At 28.0% G+C, this 26,378-nt stretch overlaps 1 long non-coding RNA gene across 1 annotated transcript in view; it reads left to right on the forward strand.

The window, feature by feature from the left end:
• LOC111310409 (uncharacterized) overlaps positions 1–25,183 on the forward strand; it is a 98,067-nt gene extending 72,884 nt beyond the window's left edge. The window contains exons 2-5 of the long non-coding RNA XR_016330394.1: positions 23,004–23,096; positions 24,469–24,579; positions 24,793–24,888; positions 24,981–25,183. This is a non-coding gene — a long non-coding RNA (uncharacterized LOC111310409). The remainder of the gene's footprint in view (positions 1–23,003; positions 23,097–24,468; positions 24,580–24,792; positions 24,889–24,980) is intronic.
• The last annotated feature ends 1,195 nt before the right edge of the window (positions 25,184–26,378 follow it).

Consider the following 26,378-nt stretch of genomic DNA (forward strand, 5'->3'; position numbering starts at 1 on the left):
CATTTTAATTCAAGCAAAATTCTATTATAAGATTTTTCTTCTTTTTCAAAAGAAAATGAGTGATCAATTTAAGTTACACACAATTTTTACAAGAAAGGTACAATCTACATCTCGGATATGCACATATTTCATAATAAACACATGTACCCATTAAAATTAAAAATTTTTTTAGTAATTTTGTCCAGCTTTCAAATATCACACATATTCCAAACATATGTGTTAGCTCAAAGGATTGAATAAACCAAGAGGCGGTGGATTGGTTAATTATAAATTTTAACAAATTGAATACCAATTAACACAATAATCACAAATATCAATTTTCAAGTAAGAAAATGCAAAATATAAGCATAATAAAAATAGCTTGGAAAGTAAAAAGGTTGAGCTGAAATATCAAACACCAGTATTTATAAAGGTACGATCCTTCCTCAAGGCACCTATGTTTTCTCCCTTAGCCTCATTTGCCAAAGAGTTCAATCTACTGTCAAGATGTTGAATGTTACAACCTAGCTCTTCTAAAGCACTATAAAATCAACACTCATACCTCTTAAAGGTTATCTTTCCCCTTAAGTTCATAATCTAACAATACAAATCTTGAAGTGTTTTTGCAAACTTAAAGACCTACATAAGGTTAGGTGTTTGGTAATTTGAAGTGCAAAATGAATGCTATGAAAGATATCAAGAGAAAAATGAGTACAACATTGGATTTTCTACACTTTTCACACAACAAAATGCTCTTTAATGCTTGAAAAAGATGGAGGATGGAAGCAATAAATTTTATTGGCTCTTGATTAGCTTGTAATCTGGTGGGAGACTTTTTTTTATATGTAGAAAGATGAAGAAAGCTATTGGTTTCATCTAATGCTTAGAGCCTCTACAAAAAGCCTCTGCAAAAACAAGAAAAATGTGACCATCCAAGCTTGTTCGGGCCAAAGCAATCAATCCTTTTTTGGAGGGGATCAATTGGTTTTGGACTTTCAAGCCAAAACAATTCAAATCATTTCCAGAACTAATTGATCTTGTAAGGTACGAGATCGATTGGTTTTCAACTTTTTAAAATAATTTTACTTTTTGGATAAAAATATGATCAATCCATATAAGGAGGAGATCGATCTTGTTTTGAAACCCTCAAACCAGTCAATCTTGTATGGTTAGGGGTCAATTAGTTTTTGTAATTTAGAACAAGAAAGCTTTTTGGTAAAAAAATAGATTGATCCCATGCAAGAGAGGGTTGATCCATTGCTTGAATGAATCGATCTTGTCCTTGAGGGGATCAATCCCTTCTTTCCATTTTTATAGAATAAGTTTGTAAGCTTAGAAGTTCATAATCATGGATGGGCATACCAATCTTGATCTCCTTCACTTAATTTGTACCTTTATGAGTGATTACTAATAAGTCCCATATTTGCTTAGCATTATCACAAAAAGAGACTTTTATTTTCTTAAAATGAGTTCCATGAAAGATATCAAGAGAAAAATGAGTACAATATTGAATTTTCTACGCTTTTCACACAATAAGATGCTCTTTAATGCTTGAAGAAGATGAATGATGGAAGCAATAAATTTTCTTAGCTCTTGATTAGCTTGTAATTTAGTGGGAGACCTCTTTTTATATGTAAAAGGTGAAAATAGTCATTGGTTTCATTTAATGCTTGGAGCCTTTGCAAATAACAAGAAAAATGTGACTGTTCGAACTTGTCAGAACCAAATCAATAGATCCTTTTTTAGAAAGGATTGGTTGGTTGTGGCCTTTCAAGTTAAAACAATTCAAATCATTTCCAGAACCAATTGATCCTGTATGGTAGGGGATCAATTGGTTTTTGCAATTTTAGAACGAGAAAGCTTTATAGGTAAAAAACAAATTGATCTTATACAATAGGGGATTGATCCATTACTTAAGCTGATTGATTCTATCCTTTAAAGGATCAATCCCTTCTTTCTATTTTTATAGAATACTTATTTAAGCTTGGAAAGAAAAAAAAAAATTTCTACAAAAGTATTTTTCACGTGATAAAAGGCTAGAAAATCATTTTTTAAGTTCAAAGTAATTTATTTCAATTTTAACAATGTTTGTTTTGTCATTTCAAAATAAACATCAATTCAAGGCTAACAATATGAAAGATTCAATCAAAATTTTTAAAAAGATAAAAACAATCTTTCATAAGCATACCTTATCCAAATAAATTCTCAACAAGAATCATAGCTCATATGTATATAATAAGACATAAGTACTAATGAGCGATGAGGTTGAATCATTATGTCATACTAGCATATATAAGCATTTAAGAATAATTCAAAAGTATATTTCAAACAAAATCATAAAGTATATGCAAATATATTTCAAATCATATAGAGCAATATAACTAATTCAAAAAGATTCAATCATTTAGGCACAATTTGGTACATACTATCTTAATAGTCTTAATCAATGAACATGTATATAAATTCCAAATTATGAGTTCATAATATATGAGAAAAAAATCTTTAAAGTTCAAGAAATTGTTGCATCAAAATTTTTAACTCATAGGCATGTTCAAAGATTTATCTTAAGCTAATATTCATGCATTAAAAGCCATTAATCCAATCAAGGACTAGATATGAATATCAATTAAAATGCATTCATCAATCCAAGCTATTAACAATGTTAAAACAAATTCTATATCAAGTAGTTTGGTGTCTAATTTGTGTGGAAGTGTTAACATATTCTAGCACTAAATCACATTTTTGCACATGATCTCCAATGAAAGGTATTTAAAGCATTAGAATTTATAACAATTTACCTCCATCTTATCAAGCTTATTTGATGTGCCTAATTATCATTTTTCAAGTGCAAATCATTAAAGGCAAAAGAAAATATGTTTATTAAGCACAAATTGTCAATAAGTATTGTATCAATACATATTAGACATTATAAGTTAACTCAAGCTATGTGACATATATCATATTAGACTTTAAATATCATAAAGGTGGCACTAAAGCTAAAATTCTCATAAAATGTGCAAACATTAATCCTTTTAGGTCATATAGAAATAATAATCTCAAGAAAGACATTCAACATTCAAGTATATTTAATAAGCTTTTACCATAAAAGAATAAATATGTCAACACAAAAATGGAGACCATAATCAATATTGACTTAAATTAAAAAAGATAAGCACCATAAGTAAAGCAATTACTTAAGTCAAGTGTAAAACATATGAACTTTAGGCATAATGATAACTCTATGAAATAGAATTTTTTCTAGTGATTAATTAAGTGATATTTTGCTTAGTTCTTAAGTGAAATAATGTTCTTTTTACTCCTAATTTGCTTAATTTATTGTTCTGTAGGAAATGTTGAAGAAAAAATTGAATCTTAATAAATTTTGAAGAATCCTGGAGATTCATGAACATTCTTGAATGATTATTCATATATTTGAATGAATTTTTGATGGTTCTTGATTTGTTCTATTGATTCTTAGAGTTCTTGGAAAATCTTGAAGTGAAAATGTAAGAATTTGTGCAAGATATGAATGCCATACCTCAAGATTTAAGAATGGTTGAATCTTGATGAAAATTTCATGAAAGTCATGCAACAATGAAGAAAATACAATTACGGCTATAGATTTAAATTTTTTTCTCATTGGCTAAGAAAGATGACTTAAAGTATAATTTGGCATGATGACTTGGTAATTTAATCCAAATTGAAAAAGTCCAAACAACCCTTACTTTTCCTACATTGACTTTAAATTCCTACTTTTACTTAGATTTTACTTATTCCTACTTCTAGTAAGACATGCATGAGATTTAAAATGACTCCTAAAGGGGGGCAGCATACTAAGGAGATTTAAGTTGAAAATTCAACTCTTTTCTTTAAAAAGACTTCAACTAGAAGTCCAACACCAAAAATCTTACTCTTTAACTTAAAAAAAGTTTTCAAGAAGTACAAAACCTACTCTAACTTGAAGAGCCCATTCTAGAAAGTTGCCTAAGGTTCAAATCAATATAGAAATTTTTTTTTCTTGAAAAACCCTAGTTGCCACCTTTTCTTGCATTATTTATAGAGAGTACATTCAAAAAACTATCAAAATTACATGTAACAATGCTACCAAGAAGAGATCAACCAAACACACATTTCTTCTACCAAAGAAAGCAAGTCATACCATTTTTCTTTTATTCTAGAAGTCCATGTCAGCTTTTCTTTATCTCTTTAAGTGCCACATCATAAAAAAAGTGTGAAAAATTGTAAAGATTTATTCAAGTCAACAAAGCGCAAGACAAGTCAACATTTAATCATCCAAAGATTTGGTCTACATACATTACAAAAAGCCAAGACAAATTAGCATAATAAATATTCAAGTTAAGAATACTTTTGCATTCAGGAATCCAAGCTTAATCTAACCTAATCACTTTATGTTTTCTTGTTCTATAAATAACTAGCTTTATGTAAAGGTAAAAAGTATGATGAGGGTGACATACTAATCTTTAGTTTATTATCTTTCTTTTTGTTTTCTTTTAAAGTTTTGTTGTTCTTAAAGCTTTTTTTTATTGCAATTTAAGCTTATCTTTAGTTTTCTCAACAATTTTAAGTTTTAGTTTTCAAGTTTAAGTTTCTATTCTTTCTTTTTGAGTTACAATTTCAACTCAACACTTCATAAGTTCATGCAATTTCACATTCATGCTCATTAACTTCATACCATTCATATTTTGTTTGCTCTTTAGTTTGAGGGTTGCAAATTTAATTGGTTAAGTTTAAGTTGAGTACATGTTCTTAATATTAATTTGATTTGATTTGAAGTTTTATTGTTGTTCCTAGCCTAAATCACCTTAAATTGATTAGTTTGCATGCTTTAGGTTTCAATTAGGTTAGTTTAGGTTTAATTTGATAATTTAAGTATGTGTTGCATGATAATTAGCATAATTGGTGTCGATTTTAAGTTTTAAGTGAAATTAAACAAAATTCTTAGTAGTTGCATGTTTTAGGTTACCCAAGTTTAATTCACTTGTACTTGGTGCGATTTTTGTTCTATTGCTTAAGTTAGTGCTCTTTTATGTTAGGCTTAGTTAATTGCATGATTTCAGCTTAATAGAAAAAATATCCTTCACCTATTATCTCCTATTCTTCTTTCTTATAAGCCATAGCTTAATTAAACATTTCCAATTTGCCATTGAATATTTAGGGCTTTTCTAGTGACTATATATTTTTTTTATCTTCTTTATTTGGAAATCGGTTTGATTTGCTTCACCTATACAAGTTTCTACCAATTCTTCTTTTATTCATCAAAGCTTCTCTTAATTTTTGTCGAGATTACTACCTTAGCCTTGTCCTATTCTATCATTTGTATAATGGGGTTCATCATTTATTGATAGAATTTTTGGAATTTTTCTTTCTTATAATTGGAAGAAAAAATTAAAATGACTATTCAAAACTACACCTATACCTTTTAGAAAAAAAATTCATGTTTTAGGAATTACTCAAGTTTAATTCACTTATACTTGACGCGATTTCTATTCTATTGCTTAAGTTAGTGCTCTTGCATGTTAGATTTAGTTAATTGCATGATTTCAACTTAACAGAGTTATAGTTGCAATTGGTTTAATTTAATTATTCTAGTTGCATGACTGATTTTGGTTTATTTTGTTAGATTTGCATGTTTACTTGTTTAATTAGTTTGCTTACTTAATTACTTAACATATTCGGTTATTATTTTCTTTTTTTTTTTTTAAATTAAAGCATATAGCTGCAAAGTAGGTTGCTAATTCAAATTGTTTAGCATAAAACCATGTTTAATTCATAATTAGATTCAATCATATCTCATTTATTACGTGCTATTTAGTTTTATTTTGCTTAATTAGTTTCAATTTAGATTAATTTAAGTTGTTTGCATCTTAACTCACGTAATTACTTGGTGTTGCATTAGTTTAGAGTTAATTTCTATTGATTTCCTATTATTGTATGTTTTTAAGTTTAATTGTATTATTTAAGTTTAGTTTTGATTAGTTTGTTTAGTAATTGTGTCTTTATTTTAATTCTTCCAAATATAAAAAAATGCAAGATAATTTCAATACTTATTTTACAATTCCCATTGGACCAATCCTTACTAACTCTATATTCTTGTTTTGATTCTATTCACTTGCAAATTCTCAATCACATAAGTTTCAAAGTCAAGCTAAACAAAGTAATCATATAAGCATACTTGACAAAGACAATAGGTGAAGTAAGAATCAATATATATTTCATTAAGCTCAAGAAGTTCATTATACATAAATTTAAAGGTATAAGCTAAAGACTTAATCTTGAATAAATATTTAAGCACAAGAATAATGTATATTTCAAGACTATTTCCATGATCAAGAATTTTATTTGTCAAACTTTCATCAAGAATGATTTTATACCATATAATCACATTATGAGTTAAAAGACAGTAGCAATAAACAATAAGTTTGAAAATTTATAAATTTCAAGCATTAAAGCAAAATTCCTATTTAAAAAAATCATTAGCACCAAAATAGCATTTTAAAAAATGATCAAATAAATATCCACAATGCATACCTTTTATCCTAAAAGGCTAAGATAAAATGTACAAGTTTAATTCATATAAAAGAATATTCAAAATAGAAATTTTATGAAAAATTAAAATCAAAAGGTGAAACATATATCAATAGACATGGAACTTGTGATTCTATCCATAAAAGTGTGGTTTGTGATGCCAAATCCAAGAATTGATGTTTGTAGCTAAAAAATAAAACTTGGAATATGTTAAAAATGTCATTGTACACTTATGAGAACATAAACTATTGATCGAAACAATTTTGAACCAATTTAGCATATATATTTCAAATATTCTAATTATGTCCCTTTTTGAAATCAAAAGTGATAAATAGTTTGGACAAAACTTATGCATTAAAACCACTTCCAACAAGTTTGAAATATGCAAATAGACTTGTAAAAAACAATGATATTCATCAAATTCCTATGCTTCAAGATTTGAAGGGTCCAAATCCCATTTATGCAGTGAATAGTGCCTAAACCACACATGAAAGATCAAATACTAATTTTCATTCAATTGGCAATGAGACAAGTATATAACCATATTTCAGCATTCAGCAAACTTATCCAACTTGAAAAACATGTTCATATGAGCAAATTTTATAAGCAAGCACTTTAAGCTTTAAATTGGTGTAGTAACATATAGCATTAAAGTGGTGCAAAGTCCATTAAAAAAATCTTTATAATATCAAATTCACTCAAGCAAGTTCTTTTAAACAAAATCAAATAGGATAAATTAATTAAGGTTTTATATATCCAAGACTTTGAATTTTAGCACCTTTCAACTTATTTTTACTTGGAAAAAGTCTCAAAAAACATCAAATATTGTTAAGCATAGTCTCAAAAAACATCAAATATTGTTAAGCATACTTTTAACCATCTAGAACCATTTGAGCAAGTTTCTAATGATAAAACATAGTTGTTCAAGTAGTCATTTAACCTTAGAAACAAATAAATTAAAAAGTCAACTTTTAAACCCCCATAGATGTGCAAATATGTTAAAATGTATTTTAAGCTCATTAAACCATTTACAAAAGTTTTAGATCACAATTGAATTTGTCCAAATGGTTTTTATGCCCATATAAGTTAAAAAGGAAGTTTGATCTTTTAAGCTCTAAGAAGTTTTTAAAAACTTGCATTTAATACTTCAAAAATTAAAACCATTGCAAGTTATCAATTTTCTTTATTACAACAAGTTTAAATCATTGGACTCAAGATAGTCATATTCATTTTGCACTTCAAAACTTATTAAAACAAAATTTGACACTTTAAAGCTTAATTTTTTGAAAAATGATTTTCGAAATAAAAAGAATTCAAGTCTCAAAATCATTAAGCTTTGTATGCTCCCCTTAAGTTGTGCATAAATAAAATTCAATCAAACAAGTATAAAGCTCAATTGCATGTACCAAGTATATCAAACATATATCACTAATATCAAGACTTTAAGTCAAGGTCATGCTTATGCTAATGCTCAGAAATTAAAGTATAAATATAATTCAAGAATCATGTAAGCACCAATACCTGTAATAATATAGATCCATAAACCTATCGGCAGAAAATGAGTCGTCACCTATCTCTTTTGGTCTAGGTGCAATCAACCACCTAACTAAATCTTTTCCATTTTAAAGAAATGTCTCAAGCTTGACTTAGGTATCATTAAAAGGTTGACTTAGGTATCATTAAAAGGTAGATTCATTTCTACGAAACTATGACCAAGTCCAAGAGTACAATTAAATGTGAGAAAGGTTATAGCACCTTTACATTGCCTACCTAAAGGATGATACCAGCATGATTATAGAGATTGTTATTTATAATGCTTTTAATGATACTATCATCAGAGATTCAAAATTTAACTTTGTAAAAAAAACTCTTTATTTCCAAAAATATCCTCCAATATGTTGGTAAGATTTTCTATCAAAAATTATCCTTTAATTAGTTGGTAGGATTTTATGAAAATTATTTCTTTTCTAAAAATTAATTTTTATTTTAAAATCATAAGGTTTTCCAGTATATTGGTAAAACCTTATCTCAAAAATCAAATTGCCTTTCAATATGTTAGTAAGGCTTTATTGAAAACTATTTTTTAAAAACTTTTTTTTTATAAATAAATTAATAAGGTTTTCCAATTTGTTGGTAAAACCTTATTTTAAAATCAAATTGTCTTCTAATATGTTAATAAGGCTTTTTGTTTAAAAAATTTGAATCTTCCAATATGTTAGTAAGATTCTTTTTATTTAAACATTTATTTTAAGAAAATTTGAACTCTCAAATATGTTGGTAAGGTTTTTTAATTTTATTTAAAAAAAATTTTTTCCTCTTTTTTCTTTTTTTTTTTAAATATTTAGAAATAAATAAATATATAAATTGTCAAATAAATAAAACAATCAAATAGATAAATATACAATTATGATAAAATATAAAGATAAATAAAACTTAAGAAAAAGATTAGTAAAAAGTAAATACCAAAGATTGAGCTACAATTAATTCCATAGCACGTGGGTCTTTGTAATTATGTTTTTTCTCAACTCCTTTTTTCAACACAACACTCCCAAAAGAAAATCTTCATTATCTAAATCCAAAACATCAAAAAAAGATTATAAAAACACTCTTAACTTTTTTGCTTTTTTTTTTTACTTTTTCTCTCTTAATTTTTTTTTTATTGATTCTTGATTGTTTCTAATTGATTTTAATAGACTCTTTTTATAGGCCTTGAATCCCAATTACAACAGGAAAATGAGTTTTCTTGGTTTGAATCTCCTAATCAACTTCAACCTTAGATTTTTAATCTAAATTCACCTCTTAAACCAATTCCTTTTTCCAGTCTTTTTTCAATTATAATACTTTCAATTCAATAACCTAATTAGAATTAAACCTTCTTCAAGTTGTAACAAAACAATTCTTGCCCCTTTTTTATTTTTTTAAATAATAATAATAACTCTAAACTAAATACAATACCAAAAATTAAAAAAAAATTCAAAACCTAAACTTAAAATATAAATTGACCCTGAACTAAATGGGTTGTCTACAATACCAATTTCGCAAAGCATGATATCATCAATATCAAACATTCATAAACAAAATCATGCTCCAAAATATGTTCTCTAAATTAAAGCATAAATGTCTCAATAATGTACAAAATAAATTTCACTAACTATGAGAATATATTTATATTAAGATCATCAAGCACTCAATATAAAAAACAATAACATATCCAATTTAGCCTCATACTTCCATAAGACTATGCAATTTCTAACATGTATCATATAAAATCATACTTGTATAATCAACATATATCAATTAAATTCAAGAAATGATAGATAATATATAAAGCATATATAATTCAAAAAGGATAGGCAAACAAATTCAAATTCAAATTCACTTGAAATGACTGTTTGGCATAAAGGTTATCCATATTCCGTTATGTGTTTAGAGTATCCAATATTAAAAAGCACATTGTAACTTCTTGCTCTAGCACACTTGCAAAAGATTGGATTTTAGTACCCAAGCTGCTTTCGATCCTTGAGGGTTAGTCACTATAACTCATGTTTCCTTAAGAATCCATACTTACTTAATTCTAAATGAAGCCTTTCTTCTAATAGAACAAGTGGATATAATACGACCATGAAAGTTACAATAATTACATTTATTCATTTTAGCATGTGGTAGGTTAATGAAAACGTCGTGCTTTTCATTTATCAATTTCTCAAATTTCATTCTCAAACCTAAATTAATTTTTTTCTTGTATTTTGTTTTTCCTTTAGCAAGCTTTAAAATAAGTTTTCAATTTCTTCCTTTGTTTTCTGAAATAATATTTTATCTTTATAAAAAATTCATTTTTTACATTCAATTTTGAAATCATTTTCTTGTATGTCAAACTCGTTAACTCAAATTTAATAGCTAACTTATCAAAAACATCTTGCAATTCATCAAAAGTATAAGAGTTTGAATCACAAAATGAGGAATTTACCTTAGGCTCTTCAAGAGCTATGAATCATGAAACATTTTGGTTTGAAGAGTAGCTTGCACTTGATTCCTCTTTTTTTCTTGTTTCCTTGTTTCCTTATATATTTCTTCAAGCTTATCTCATATACCTTCGAACATAGAGCATATTGAAATATTGTTGAAATCCTTATCTTTCATGGCATAATATAGCACGTTCATAGCCTTGCAATTTGCTTAGTTAAGCTTCAAGTGAATTCATTGCATTCTTCATCGTATGTTGAAACATCAAGACCTTTGTTAAAAATCATCCATGCTTTCATGTCATGAACATAATAAAAATTTTCATTCTTGTCTTTTATTAAATGTATTTTAAACTTTCAATCATAGGAGTCTTCATGATGGATTGCCCTTCACCAAATATTAATAAAAAACTTGAGCCATAGGATCACTTTTAAGTTATTAGACCTACAAAAAATAGAGTCCAAGCTCTCATAACAATTGCTAACTCAAGTGTAGATAATAATTTAAGAAGAAATGAATTGGATTGTCTCCAATTCTTTTTCCAAAATTGAATTTCAATTAAATTCAATGAAAACTTAAAATCAATGTAATCATTAATGAAACTTTGATGAACTAAACAACAATTAATGTACTTGAAACAAATATAAACAACAAGTTAAATAAAAGGAGTAAGGATAAAAAAATCAAACATAAGAATCTATAAAGGTACATATGTCCTCTACTTTAGCTATCTTAGCAAACAACAATCCACTATACGTTAAAAACTTATAAATAGACTTTCGAAGGCTAAGAGTACAATCACTCAAAAACTTTTAATGGTTTTCCTATGTTCCTCACAAAATTACTTAAAAGTTACTCTCCTTTTAAACTCATAATCTAAAAAAGGATAAGTTATAAGTTGGCTTTTACAAACTAGATAACCTCACAAAGATTCACTATAGGGGTTTATGTCTTTAGTGACATTTTTTTAGGTTTAGTGGCACTTATAAATGCCATTAAAATATTTGTGGCATTTGCCAAAAACACTACTAAGAGTGTTAGCTATACCCGTATTACAAAAAATAGTGGCATTTTATACGAAACGCCACTAATTTAATAGCGTTTGTAAAAGACAATCGCTACTAACTTAGTGGCGCTAGTATTAGAAAAATGTCACTAATTTAGAGGCATTTGTATCATAAAACGCCACTTTATTTAGCAATGATTTTCCTAAATTAGATGTGTTTGTATTAGAAAATGTCACTAAATTAGGGCTGTTTGTATAGAAAAACGTCGCCAAATTAGTGGCATTTGTAAAGGAAAATGCCATTAAATTTAGTGGCGTTTTATGCTACAAGTTCCCTAAAATTTAATGGCGTTTGTAGCGTAAAATGCCACTAAATTTCGAATTTAACGATGTTTTTTAACACAAATGCAGCAAAATTAAGAAATTTACTTTTTTAAAAAATTTACTTTTTATATTTATTATTATCATTAAATAAAAATGTTAAAAGAAATAAAAACGAACTTAAATTCATAAACTAAATATTATAAATACATAATTTGTTCAAATATGCATGTAACACAAAGTTTAATAATACATGCAATAACATTCAAATTATTTTAATACATTAATCCAAAAATTTAAAATGTATGAAATTAATGATTGCATAGATATTGAATACTACCATTTGATGAAGGATTTTTTCTACCCTGGTCATTAGTGTGCTTAAGAACCTACTGAATAATATCATACAAGTTTTAACAGTTAATAATAAGCTATTTTTTATATTAAAAAATATAATTAGTTACTAAATATAATATCTGAGTTGGTGGACCACCTAGATTAGTTCCTGAAAATTATTGTTACACAAAATTCATAAGAGTATCGAATCGATAATGCAACTGCTAAATTTTGCATGCTCTTGGCCTATTCTAACATGTTTTTCTTCAATTTTAGCATGCTCATGTTCTCTCTCTGCTTCCATTTGCTAGAAAACGTTGTTGCATAGTTAGTAACTCCTCTCTCAATATGAAAATATCTCGCAAAGACTGACTTGTTGAGAATGTAAATTGCTGAGAGCTACATCCATAGTAGCTAGATGGTGTTGGACCCAATCCAAGGCCTCGGACTCGTCCATGTCTTTCTTTTCTAGTGACTTCTACGAAATTCTGATTTTCCAATTCTTGTATGTTAACAGAATCATCAGATGCTACTTTAATCTTACCAGCCATTTTTTTTTTCATTTTTTCCTATAAATTAATCAAATAAAACTATCAAGTTTAATGATTAATTCATAATATGTTTAGATAGTAAATATTTACTTTTGTATAGAACATATGTAACAAATTACCATAATTTCTTGTATTTTGACATTCAGGTAAGATTCGTCTTTTTTTGTGTGGGATAATCGAAAAAGTTTCACATGTCTAATTTTTTCGTCCATCTCAATCTCCTATATAAAAACATATGTTATTGTTAAATACATATCAATTGCAAACTTATTAATGCATATCATGCCTGTCAATTAAGTTAAAAAATTTGAATAAGTTTAATACCATGTATTTAATCTATCTAAATTGTTAAAACAGAAATATAACTATAAAACTATATTTTTGCCTTTTAATAGCACAAAAGTTTTAAACAAACATAAACAATAAAAGATTTGGGCCTTTCACACATATCAGTCAAGGAAACCAATTTCAATCATTCGAAAAAGTTTAATATCATGTATTGAAGTCATCTAAATTGTTAAAATAGTTTAATAATAGCAAATTTGTATTTTTACCTTTTAACAGTAAAAATAGTCCTAAATAGACATAAACAACAACTTTGTCACACATATCAACTGTAGAAACCAAGTTCAATCATTCATATAAGTTTAATATCATGTATTGAAGCTATCCAAACTGTTAAAACAGAACAATAACATCAAATTTGCATTTTGCCTTTTAATGGCATAAAATGTCCTAAACAGATGTAAACATTAGCTTTTTCACATATATCAACTATGGAAACCAATTTCAATTATTCTGACAAGTTTAATGTCATGTATTGAAGCTATGCAGACTATTAAAATAGAACAATAACAACAAATTTGCATGTTTGCCTTTTAACAGCACAAAAAGTCTTAAACAGACGTAAACGATAACTTTTTCACATATATCAACTGTGAAAACCAAGCTCAATCATTCAGACAAGTTTAATATCATGTATTAGAGCTATCAAAACTGTTAAAATAGAACATTTTGTCCAAAATTGTATATTTACCTATTAATGGCACAAAGTGTCCTAAATAGATGTAAACAATAACTTTTTCATACATATCAACTTTGGAAAGTAAGTTCAATAATTTGGATAAGTTTAATATCATGTATTGAAACTATCAAAATTATTAAAACATAACAATAACTGTAAATTTGCATTATTACCTTGTAACGGTACAAAAAGTTGTAAATAGACATAAATTGTAAATTACGATACATATATCAACAATGGAAACCAAGTTTATTCATTCAAATAAGTTTAATATGATAAACCTACTATTTCTTTTTGCTTTCTTGCAAAACTTTTTGATCCACTTGTGTGGCTATACTTCTGTTGCTTTTTGCTACCATTCTCGATTTGTTCTCTTTCTTGTCATAAAAATTAATTGCGTATATGGTAGAAATATAAATATTACCAACTTAAATCATAAAAAACCTTTATTATTAAAACTAATGTTAAAAGTTATGAATTAGCACCTCTCCTTTTCTTGAGAACCAAAATCTAACTAATTGTTCATATACCACCTAATCACATTAAAGGGTACATTTTCCATTGTGGCCTTTACAGTAGTATTCTGATTGGAATACTTTTTCTTCAAATTATGCTTATAGTCTTTCCATTTCTTTCCCAATGACTTAAGCACAAATGAAGTTGGTATTTCAAGTACAAATCTTGACTGTAAAAAAAGAAAAGTTTTAATCAATAAACCAAATTTAAAATAATTAATTTTTTATATGCAATTAATTATACTAACACTCAATAAAGTTTAAAGCATCAGCCTTAACTTTAGTTGAAACTTTATGCCATGTTTCATAATGAATAGGCAATTTCATTCCATTACGGGTAATCATGCCTAGAAATCCAACCAACAGTTAAGACTTTTCACCAATTGGTTGCCTATCAGAGTTTGCAGACACTACAATACATTCATTCAAAGATAGTGCAAACAATTCCTTTAAAGTTGTCCAGCTTTTAGTCCTTTATTGACATTGTTATCAACTGCACAAAATAAAAAATCAATTTGTAAATTACCAATACTTTAATCATTATAATCAAAATCTAAATAAGGGGTTTATGATACCTGTATTCAAATTAAAAGCAGAATCAATTAACGGGATACTATCTAAACCCACATCTCTTATATTTTCAGATTTAATATCAGTTGAAGGGTTAGAAGTGACTGAGTTTAAAACCGACAGTACGTACCCATAGCCAAGATCAACTGATGCCACAGGCAGTTCTGAACTAATATCTTTTATATGTATTCTTTACAATCTACTCCTCCGTATTGTAGTTTAACTGCATCATAAAAGCGAATATATAAAAAAACATATGTAAAGAACATATATAAAGACATTGAGAAGTTAAGAAATCATAACCAACGATATATAAAGAACATATCAATTTAATTAAATTAAAATATAATGTATGACTTATAATACAATAATTGAAATAAAAGCAAATGCTACATAAATTACATACAAGCATTTATTACATTATGTTTTAAACACTCGAATTATAAAATATGGATGATCTATCATGGTTCATAAATATTTTCATTAACATCTTTGCGGACCTACTGAGAAGAGGTATTAGAGATATTTTCATCCAAGTTTTGTTTAGCAAAAGAAAAACATTCAGTTCCATGTTTAACATCATCTTTGGTATCTGACCCCATATTAAATAAAAAAGAACAAGAAACAAATCCAATTCTTTAGGGTCTTCAGAATAAAAAACTTGTTTGACTTGAGAGGAAAAAACATAAGGTTTATTGATGAGTTGTTGTCCGATGTGAATTAATCGAGAAAAATTCACAATTATAAATCCAAATTGATCTTTCTTAATACCTCTCGCACTATTTACATCAACTCAATCACACCAAAATAAGATAACTTTCCACCTACCATAATAATCTAACTCAATGATGTCATTAATCATGCCATATGCTTAACATTTCCCTCTAAAGGGTTTGTGTCCCTAGCACTAACATAGCTAGTAGTTAATGAGGTAACAACAAATGAGGTAACAACAACTCTTGAATTTTTTGTACTTCTAAATCGCTCACGGGATTTAGTGTGAAATCTAAATCCATTAATAATGAAACCTTTGTATCATTTCACAATCCTGTTCAGGCCTTATGAAAGACACTTCACCTCTTCACTAATAAGCCTTTCACTCTAAACCTATAAAAGGTGGAATAAATATATATTTGTTATTAATTTTATTTATACCCTAAGCATTCTATGTACGTTTCTCATAATGGAAAGTATGGGATTACTTATAGTTGCTCTTAACCATTCATGAAAGTTTTCGATGAACAACTTAGCAAGCTCTCGAGGGTTTGATTGTCGATAATGTGCACGAGCTCTCAAATTATTTCTATACTTACTACAAAGCATCAAGATAAAGTATTAACAATAAGAAAAATACAATAATCTATGCCTAATGGAATGAATAATTTCCTTGCAAGAAAACTTATGTGCAAAATGATTCAATTGAATCATGATGAAAAAGAACATACCAATGTGCATGTGCCCAAGATTTATCATCTAACTCCACCATTTCAGCTTTGCTTATTGGTTGTCCAAAACTTTCAAAAAGATAATTGTAGACAAAGTCAGTACGTCATATAACAACATTTCTCGATGGTCTATTAAATCTCATTTTAACATATTCCAAATAGCGAGAACAAAATGCCATACACTCTTCTACTAAATATCCTTCAACAATAGAACCTTCCAAATAATGTTGCGACAATAAGACTTTAATCTCTCCAAAAACCAAAGGCATAAAACATTTGTCATATAACTTTTTAACTAGAGTGATATGATCAATACTAACAACCTAATCAAACTATTAACAAATAATACATTTCGATAAGATACATCCATCGATAATAACCTAGTCCACTAACTTTTGCTTCATATGGAAGGTGAATAACCAAATGCATCATAATAGTGAAGAAGTTTGGAGGGAAAATTTTTTCTAAATGGCATAAAGTAATATGGCTTGATCTTGAAGTTTGTCAAACTCTTCCATATTCAGAACTTTCTCATAGAGAGCTTTAAATATGTTACTCAATTCAATTACCACTGAAGTGACTTGCTTTGACATTGATGAACATAAAGTAAATGGAAGTAACTCTTGCATCATAATGTGATAATCATGTGACTTCAATGAAAAAAGTTTTCGCTTCTTTAGATTCACACATCTCGATATATTTGACACGTAACCATCCAAAACTTTTACATCTTTCAAAACCTTACAAAATACATCTTTCTCAGCTTTAGAAATCCCAAAATAGGTAGGACGCAATTGATATTTTCCATTAGGAAACAACTTTGGATGAAGGTTAGGGTGAATCTCCATATCAACTAGATTAAGCTGACTCTTTAAGTCATCCTTTGATCTTTTATTCACATTGAGAATTGTTTCAATAAAATTTTCCTAAACATTATTTTCTATGTGCATCACATCAAGGTTATGACGTAATAAATTATATTCCCAATAAGGCAACTTAAAAAATATACTTCTTTTTTTTCACAACTTAGACTTATTGGGGTCATCCTCTTTATCTTCCTTCTCATCACTTTGAACATCAACATCACCAACTTGAGTATAATTATCACCAACTTGAATAATAGAATGCCAGAAACCTTCAAAGATCTCCCTTACTCTTTTCCTTGATTGATTCATTTTTTCATATGTGAAATTGATATCTTTTAACTTTGACAAGATATTAGACCCACTAATTGGTAAAGGCGATCTTCTCAACTCTTTAGTTCCATCAAAGAGATATTTTTGAAATCTAAATCGATGATTATCTTCTAACCATCGATGATGTCCTATATAACTAAACTTTTTACCATTATGTAACCACTTTGAACATGTCTGTACAGCACATGGACAAGCATAACGACCTTTTGTGTTCCAACTAGATAAATTCACATAAGCAAAAAAATTATTGATAGTCCATAATAAAGCAGCATGTATATTGAAGTTTTTTTTTTATGCATCATACGTCTCGACTCCTTCCTATAATTACTTTAACTCTTTAATAAAAATGTTGTAAATAGATGTCTATATCATTACCTGAACCTTTTTTTGGAGAATTATCATAGACAAGATAAATGACTATTGCTTTATGGCGATCCATGATTGCAAATTGTATAGAATCAATACAACTTACCAAGTACTATAAGAAGTACTTATCATTTTGAACAGGTTGAATCCATTATATACTAGTCCAAGCATAACATTTTGAGGATCAGAAGCAAAGTCTGAAACCTAAAATAAAATGATATCCATGCCAAAGAATCTACAAGATGCGTCAATAATCCATCATCCATCCACTTGTCATGATGCCACTTCACAAAGTCTGCAGTTTTTGAAGACATGAAGAGCCATTGAAGTCTTGGTATTAATTGAAAATACTATAAAACCTTTACAGGCTTATTTTTTACATTGACCTCATCATCATCCTCATTCAACCTTTCATCGAGATTTTTTTCCACCTAATGAGAATTACCACACAAATGATAAGATTCTTGATTTTTTCTATCACCCTAATACAACATGCAATCATTGGGATAACTATGAGTTTTCTCATATCCAAGACCTAAATCCTTGATCATCTTTTTTGAATCCTTACAAGATTCAAGGATTTTTTCAAAAGGAAACATTTCTTTCATAAACTCCAATAATAAAGTCAAAGAGTTTCCCGTCCATCCACATAAGCATTTCAAGTGAAAAATATGCACACAAAAAGATAACCTTGAATGCTTAGATTTCTCATAAAGTTCTTCATTCATATCCTTAGGCAACCTATAAAACTTTGATGCTTCTCTACTAGGTTGTTGGTCACCTACACCTTTCCATGTTCACCAAATTCATTCATTTCAACATTTGACTCAATAAATCCATTATTTTAGGGAAATAAATGATGAAAATGTTGGACATGAATGTTAAAAGCATCTCGCAACATGCCTTCAATGTCATATTGTCTAATAGGATCATGTTGGTGTTGGGAAGCCCTTGATGTTGAAGGAACTCTAGGCAAGACCTTGGCGGTATAGACTCTCCATGAAAATACCAATTAACATATCCTGAGACAAATCCAATACAAATTAAATGTTCCAAAACAACTTCATGCATTTGCCATTCGATATTAGCACACTTCAAACATGGGCATAATATCATATTATCTTCACTTGTATTCTCAAATGCAAAATTAAAAAAATTTTCCACTCCATCTTGGTACTCTTGACTTAATCTTAACTTTTGCATCCAACTCCTATCCAATTAGTACTTGCTACATCATCATAACAAAATTATATATATAAATTATATGAAAATGAACCTGTCAAATACTTAATTATACTATGTATTAAACTAAAAATAATAATAAGATCAGTACTTATAGAAGACCAGAATAACAAAGCAGTTATGCACACTATGACAATATCAATCGAAGGATCTTCTTATAATACATGAACGATTTCTAAGTTTATTCAACCATAGGTATGAAGCACCATAAAAAGTTACCTTAGCAACTTTATTCAGGTTATCCTTGACAATTTGTAATAGATGGGAAAGGTCACCATCCCATTTATAAATTTCCAACTCCTTGCTGTCAAGTATTTTCTCAGCTACATGATATAATGTGTTCCAAATGGATATCTGAGGAAGATGGGTTTTGGAGAGAAATTTTATACTAAAAATTATAATGAAAATTACAAAAGCTGAAATAATAGTAGAATAAAGTAAATGCTAGAGTAAATAATGAAACAATAGTAAAAATAGGGTTCCAAAAGACAAAGTTCAAATAGTAAAAGCTGAAAGAAAGGGAAAGTAAATTGTAATTGGTATGGAAAGAGAAATAGTAGATTAATGAAGCTAAAGTTTGAAGTTGGTGATTCAACACGCTAAGTGTAGGGACAATTTTAGTAGAGTTTGTAAGACATACGCCTATAAATGTAAGAAATATAGGCATTTTCAACAAACAAACACCACTAACTTTTAATGTTTTGAGTTGGAGTTTTAAGAAATTACATTTAACATTATTTAAAATTATAAAATGATTTAAGGGGTGTATGATTCCAATTTCTATGAGGAACAAAGCCTTCAGTAAATAATCTTCTAAGATTTTTTTAGGGGATTATTGAAGGCGTTGCCTTTAATAATCCCTTTAAATTTTGATGAAGAGATTATTGAAGGCGTTTTTTACTAAAAATGCCTCCAATAATTCCCTCCAATTTTGGACGAGGGATTATTGAAGGCATTTTTTACAAAAAAAAATACCTTCAATAATTTTTTTAAAAAAATTGAAGGGTTTTACTGAAGGCATTTTTAGTCAAAAACCCCTTCAATTTTTTAAAAAAGATTATTGAAGGCATTTTTTTGTAGAAAATGCCTTCAATAATTCATCCAATTTTTTATCAGGGGATTATTGAAGGTATATTTTACAAAAAAATACCTTCAATAATCGCCTGCAATATTTTATCAGGGGATTATTGAAGGCATTTTTTACAGAAAACACCTTCAATAATCCTCTAAAATTTTTTATAAAAAATTATTGAAATTGTATTTTGAAGAAAACGCATTTAATAATCCCCTTTAATATTTTATAAGGGGATTATTGAAGGCATTTTTTGCAAAAACATACCTTCAATAAACCCTTGAAATTTTTTATAGGAAATTATTGAAGGCGTATTTTGAAAAAAATGCCTTTAATAATCCCTTTAAATTTTTTTAAAAAATTATTCAAGGTAATTTTGCATAAAATGTCTTCAATAATCCTCTTATATTTTGACGAGAAGATTATTGAAGGTGTTTTTTACTAAAAATACCTTTAATAATCCCCTTAAATTTTTTAAATGAATTTATTGAAGGTGTTCTTTTACAAAAAACTCTTTCAATAATCCTCTCCAAATTTTAATAATCCCTTAAAAAAAATTTTAAAAAATTATTAAAGGCATTTTTTGTAGATAATGCCTTTAATAATCTTTTTAAATTTTTTATCAGAGGATTATTAATTGCATTTTTAGTTACAAATGCCTTTAAAAATCAAGAAAATTATTAAGATGTTTTTTATAGAGAACGCCTTGAATAATCCCTTCCAATTTTTATCAAGGGATTATTGAAGACATTTTTTTTGTAGAAAATGCCTTCAATAATTTATCCAATTTTTTATCAGGGGATTATTGAAGGCATTTTTTACAAAAAATACCTTCAATAATCCCCTAAAATTTTTTATGAGAAATTATTGAAGTTGCATTTTGAAGAAAATGCCTTTAATAATCCCCTCTAATATTTTATAAGAGGATTATTGAAGGCATTTTTTGCAAAAAAACACCTTCAATAATCCCTTGAAATTTTTTATAGGAAATTATTGAAGGCGTATTTTGAAAAAAATACCTTTAATAATCCCTTTAAATTTTTTTAAAAAATTATTCAAGGTAATTTTGCATAAAATGTATTTAATAATCCTCTTATATTTTGACGAGAAGATTATTGAAGGTGTTTTTTACTAAAAATGCCTTTAATAATCCCCTTAAATTTTTTAAAGGAATTTATTGAAGGTGTTTTTTTACAAAAAATGCTTTCAATAATCCTCTCTAAATTTTAATAATCCCTTAAAAAAAATTTTAAAAAATTATTAAAGGTATTTTTTATAGATAACGCCTTTAATAATCTCCTTAAATTTTTTATCAAAGGATTATTGAAGGCATTTTTAGTCACAAATGCCTTTAAAAATCAAGAAAATTATTAAGATGTTGTTTATAGAGAACGCCTTCAATAATCCCTTCCAATTTTTATCAAGGGATTATTGAGGGCATTTTTTTGTAGAAAACACCTTCAATAATCCCTTCCAATTTTTTATTAGGGGATTATTGAAGATGTTTGTAGAAAGCACCTCCAATAATCCCCTCCAATTTTTTATTAGGGGATTATTTAAGGTATTTTTTTTTTGTAAAACCCTTTCACTGATCATTTTTTATATTCATTCTCGTCTTGCACTTTGGAATGCCAAACTACTATTATAGAGAACGATTAAAAGCTGCATTGCAACCAAACCAAAACCGTTTAAAAAATATAGTTTGCCTTTAGGTTTCTTTATCTCTCTCGTTGCTGAACTCTCATTGTTGCCAACCTTCAACAACTCAACACCGCGCACCTCTCTGTTTATTAGTTTGTCCTTATTTTATTTGTTTTTTGTATTATTTATATTCTTTGATATAGGTATTTTTTTCATTCCTTACTATATATATAAATATATATTATTTTTATTCATTCTACCATCACCTTAGTTGTCTAAGCATCTTTTATCGCATGTATGGTTTTTATGTGTAGTTTGGTTTAAATATTGTGGTTTGCTAAATGGTATTGTGGAATTTGTGTCTATTTTTTACTCATCATTTGTTTTGTATGAAACTCTTATTTAAGGTTGGAATCACAGTATGGCTTGTAATCGTAAAATATTATGGGTTTAAGGATGATTTATATATTGGTTGTTTTTTATTACATACTGTGAGAAATTTAGATAGACATTTTGGTGTATTTCATATAATTATAATAAAAATTATAGGTATTATGAAATTCGAACAACATATTTCTCCTATTACTGAACATGAAAAAGACACACCTATAGGCCAAAAAAGAAAAGCAAAGGGACGAAATAAACAAATTAAAGTGACTGACACCAAAATTCACGTCACCTTCAATCAAAATGGACAATCTGTGTCTGATGGAGCTGCCAAGTTGGCTACTCATATTGGAGTGGTCATCCGTAGTACCATTTCAATTACGTACCATAATTGGCGATGAGTTTCTGATAATTTAGAGGATTGTATATGGGAGTCGGTTGTGGTATGTTTATTGAACTATTTCATAAAATTTGTTAAATGGTCATTTAATTGAAAATCACTATGTTCATACTAATTGTGTTAAATTTTTTAAGAACGGTTCAACGTCCCAATTGAGTGTAAAAAGCTTATGTTACAATCGGCTAGGAAAGCATTCAGAGATTTAAAAGCAAATTAACAACCCAATATGTTTTACCACTCGCTGATTAGGGTGATGTATTGGTTGTTCCACCTACATCCTATGTGAATGTTATAAGTTATGCTAATTGGATAACTTTTGTTCGAGATCGGCTATCAGAAGATTTCTCGGTATACATACTCATTACAAAAAATTGTTTATAAGATTTTTTGTAATATATTCGATGTCTTAATATGTGATTTATGTAATTTCTTTCTTTTTTTAGAAAATCAAAAAACAAAGAAAGAACATTCGAGCCAAACAAGTATATCACCATCAGACAGCAAAAAAGGGTTATGCAAATGTCAAGTATGAGCTTGTAAGTATTCACACACTTATTTTATACTTATAATAGAATATTTATGAATATTTATGAATATTCGTTTAATAGATTCTGATTCTTATATTGCAATAATTTATTAAGAATTAGCTAGCTTTAACACTGAAATTTCTAGATGAAATGTGTGGAAACAAGGACATCTGTGAAAAGATGGATTGTTTGCAAATGAAGCAATTGAAGAAATGGCTAAAAAGATTATATGTATAACTGCTCATTATATCACATATGATTGGCTTTGTGCTTGTATGCATGACTATATACTAGCTTGTATAGATTTGTTGTTACGACCCATCTTATTATTATCTTTTAGGATGATTATTCTATTAAAGTTAAATCCAGTGAACTGGCAACCCCCTACGGTGAAGATCCCTTATCTTTAGCATTAGGTGTGAAAGAAGTACATGGTCAAGTTCATAGGATTGGTAAAATTGTGTTGCCATCAAAGTTTTTCAGTAATCAACCTAAACCCCTCAAATGATGAATGCATAATATGAAGTAATCATTGAGTAACAATAGCAAAGACTTGATGAGCAAGAGCAACGCCTAAATGAGCAACAGCAATGACTCATAGCTTTGGAGGTGATGTTGGTAGCAATGCAGCTAGCATGCCTGTAGGCTAGTTAGATAGCATCATCTACCTAGGACAAGCTTCTGTTGCAACTCAAGCAAGAAACACAACCCCCGATACCAACCATGAAGTATGATATTATTGAGTCACTTAATATTTATTTGTTTATTATATTTGTTGATTTGTTTTTATTACTTATATTTCATTATATATTGTAGTAAGATGTTGAGACTCAGAGTACGACCCTTGCTCAGGCTGCCATTGATGAGTTATCTAATTATTCACTTAATCATTTATCCAAGGGAAACTGCATTAACATTAAGTTTGAGGATCGGTTATTTGATTAACCATTAGTTTCTTATGTTGGTGAGGATAAGGTTAAGGAATTTTGTAACCTGGATGAAATATCAGTTGCTAATATTATTGCTTATATGAGGTTAGCTTATAAATATAAATATACAAAGTTAATATGTATTAATCTGTATTACGGTGTATTACTAACTAGTATTGTTGATTGTTATCATGCAGCTTACTATATAGAGAGGTCAAGGTAAGACAAATAACCCATAGATTCAGATTCATTGACTCAAATTTCATTAGTCAGTAGAGTGACACAATCATTTTTCATGCTCGTCATGTGAATCAATGCATGAAATAATGGGTTAATTGTTATTTGCTCTCGTATAATGCTACGTAAGCTATATTCAAACAAATAATTATTCCAACCCTACTCAAATATGAGATGATGCCTAACTTGAGTATATCATTCTTATTATTTTACAGTCATCATTGGTAGCTTATTATGATTGATACCAATTCCTTTACACCATACTTATTTAATTCTGCTCAACCAACGGCAATGCCTAACCCCGATATTAAAAATTTTATAAAGAGGTATTACATGTTATTATATTATCTTCTATTTTTTCATAATTACTTTTATTTTTGTATTAAGTATTTTTTTTCTTTTCAATTTAGGCTAATATCTGCATTTGATATGAAATCAAAGATAAATTAGGTGTCATTATCGGTAAATGTGAAATTTATTCTTTTATATTGAGTTTTTTTAGATAAATGTTTTCTAAACCCACTCAATATATTTTTCAGGTACCTCGTCAACTAGGATATACTGAATATGGATATTATGTCCTTCATTTTATGAGGGAGATAGTTTTATATGATTTTATGATCACACCATTCAAGGTTAGCATTAATTTCATAAAATCGTTATATCTTCAAAAAAAAAAAGCTAAATTATATTCTCATTTATTAACATTTACTTTTGATATTTTTAGTGGAAGAGTAAAGAAAGCTTCATGATATACGAACTTGATGAAGTCCATAAAGAGTGGTGTGAGTATGTATTATCGTTTGTTAAACCTTGAGGTTTGAGATTGTTGGTTGGGTGTAAATATATGCATTTCATTTGTTATAATATATTTAACATGCCATGTTGAATGGATAATTTAAGTTTCTAGATTATAAATATTGGTTTAATATTATTGGTATATATTTGTTTTATATCAATTGGTAGCATATATGAATACACATATATTGAGTTCCTTTATATTTGAGAAAAGTATATTTATATGGCAATGTTATCAGTTTTAAATTTGGATGTGAGGTCAATTTATTGAAATGCTACAATGTTTGTAATGTAAATTCTAAAATGTAATTCGTAGTATCATATATATATAAACCAAATGTTTTATAGGCATAAACCAACAACTGACTTCAAATGTTTTTTGGGCATGAACCAACAAGTAACTTCACATATATAATTAAATCAACTGTTCTTTTATGGGATTAATGACGGCATTTTTAACCAAAAAATACCTTGAATAATCCATTACAAAATGTGGAATGGGGTTATTGAAGGTGTTTCTAGCTAAAAACACCTTCAATAATCCAAGATAAAAATTTATTAAGTAGATTATTGAAGATGTTTTCGGCCAAAAATGCCTTTAATAATCCTTTCAAAAAAATTTTCTATGGATTATTAAAGGCCTTTTTTTCCCAAAAATGCCTTCAATATTCTTTTTCCAAAATTTTTTGAATGGATTATTAAAGGCATTTTTGGCTAGAAAATGCCTTGAATAATCCCTTACAAATACCCCATTCAAAAACCCAAAAAAAGCTAAAGAGAGGGATTGAACCTATGACCTTATTGTTAATAGCTGTATAATCTAATCGACAGAGTTACTTCAATTTTATTACCCCTTTAAATTTTGACAAGGATATTTATTGAAGGTGTTTTTCACAGAAAATGCCTTCAATAATCACTTTCATTTTTTATGAGGGGATATTGAAAGCGTTGTCCGCCAAAAATGTTGTCAATATTCATTGACAATTTTTTAGGAGAATTATTGAAGGCGTTTCTAGCAGAAAATACCTTCAATAATCGCCTTCATTTTTTTAGAGGATTATTCAAGGCATTGTCTACCAAAAATGCCTTCAATAATCCCCTGTCCATTTTTATGAGGGGATTATTCAAGAAAATGCCTTAAATAATCACTCAAAATTTGTAAAGATGATTATTCAAGGTGTTTAAGTTGATAAACACCGCTAATTTTTATCTTTAATGGCATTTATAAGTACAAATGCCGCTATTTGAATATTTAGTGGTGTTTTGATAAAAAAATACCTTAAGTTTTATAAAAACACGAAAACTAGTGGCGTTTTTAAGTGAAATA

This window comes from Durio zibethinus, chromosome 19 (assembly GCF_047325235.1).
Source record: "Durio zibethinus cultivar Kanyao isolate XHJ-2024 chromosome 19, ASM4732523v1, whole genome shotgun sequence".
In the NCBI taxonomy this organism is placed as follows: Eukaryota; Viridiplantae; Streptophyta; class Magnoliopsida; order Malvales; family Malvaceae; genus Durio; species Durio zibethinus.